Source organism: Pongo pygmaeus, chromosome 15 (assembly GCF_028885625.2).
Source record: "Pongo pygmaeus isolate AG05252 chromosome 15, NHGRI_mPonPyg2-v2.0_pri, whole genome shotgun sequence".
Classification (NCBI taxonomy): Eukaryota; Metazoa; Chordata; class Mammalia; order Primates; family Hominidae; genus Pongo; species Pongo pygmaeus.
This window is the reverse complement of record NC_072388.2, coordinates 48,236,194-48,237,761: the sequence shown is the minus strand read 5'-3', so window position 1 is coordinate 48,237,761 and position 1,568 is coordinate 48,236,194. Positions and strand designations below refer to the sequence as shown.

The 1,568-nt window shown below is 38.9% G+C and overlaps 1 pseudogene; it reads left to right on the top strand.

Moving 5' to 3' along the window:
- Positions 1-756: 756 nt before the first annotated feature.
- Positions 757-1,273, top strand: LOC129012876 (large ribosomal subunit protein eL32-like; annotated as a pseudogene).
- The last annotated feature ends 295 nt before the right edge of the window (positions 1,274-1,568 follow it).

The window sequence follows — 1,568 nt, the reverse complement described above, 5'->3', positions numbered from 1 at the left end:
GGAGACAGAGTGAGACCCTGTCTCAAAAAAAAAAAAAAAAAAAAAAAAAGTGAAAGCTTTGGTAAATATTGGTAGTCTACAAAATTGCCGAAAGAAATAATTTTTTATAAAAAGTGAAAAATTGTTTATGTGCTACAATTTTATTATGTTAAAAACAAGTTCACAGGGAAAAAATCAGAAGAAAACATGTCATTATGTTAGCAGCATTTGACTTTGGGTGATGTGATTTATGATTTGATTTGTAGCAGTGTCTGATTAAGACTCATTTAGAGATTGAGTATCCAGATACTGCAGTATATAATGTCCCTGGTACCAATATTGCTAGTGAGGCTTCTGCTCCTCCTAAAACAGCTCATTCTATTTTTAGACTGCTTTGATAGTAAGTTTTTTCTTAGGTTGCTATGATTTCATTCTACTGATTTTGACTGCTACTCATTGATATTAATTCTGTGTTGTCCTGTACAAAACAAGTCTAATCTCTGAAAAAAAAGGGCTAAATATTTAGGCATGAAGGCTCTCATGTTTTCCTAGAATCTTCTTATTTCCAGTATAACCATCTGTGATTATTTCAACTGTTTCTCTAAGACATGATTTAGAGTGATCTTTGGTGTTCTCTGAATTAATTCCACTCAATCTAGATCCTGATAGTGACATAACATGTTTCACAGGGCAGGCGTGCAATACAAATTTATTGAATTTGGTTGGGCATCATTGCTTTTTCACTTTTTATGGGTCCTCTTTTACCATTACAGAAAGACCTGAGCTGTCTTCCTTGGCACTGCCTATGGAGGTGACACCCATCTCCTCCATCATGGCCATCCTGAGACCGCTCGTGAAGCCCAAGATCATCAAAAAGAGCACTAAGAAGTTCACTGGGCACCAGTCAGACTGATATGTCAAAATTAAGTGTAACTGGTGGAAACACAGAGGTATTGACAACAGGGTTCATAGAAGGTTTGAGGGCCAGATCTATGCCCAACATTGGTTATGGGAGAAACAAAAAGACAAAGCACATACTGCCCAGTGGCTTCTGGAAGTTCTTGGTCCACAACGTTAAGGAGCTGGAAGTACTGCTGGTGTGCAACAAATCTTACTGTGTTGAGATCACTCATGATGTTTCTTCCAAGAACTGCAAAGCCATCTTGGAAAGAGCAGCCCAGGTGGTCATCAGAGTCACCAATGCCAATGCCAGCCTGCACAGTGCAGAAAGTGAATAGACAGTGAATGTGTTTGTTTTATTGGGGTTTAAATAAAACCAATACAACTGTAAAAACAAAAACAACAAAAACCAGAGACCCTGGCTTTTGAACAGTTGTTCGTGTGGCTAATGCCCCCAACAGTTTTATTTTTAAAAATTTTATTTATGTATTGTTTTTGAGACGAAGTCTTGCTCTGACTGGAGTGCAGTGATGCAAGCTCAGCTCACTGTAACCTCACCTTCCAGGTTCAAGTGGTTCTTCTGCCTCAGCCTCCTAAGTGGCTGGGATTACAGGTGCCCACTACCACACCTGGCTAATTTTTGTATTTTTGTAGAGATGGGGTTTCATCCTGTTGGCCAGGCTGGTTTA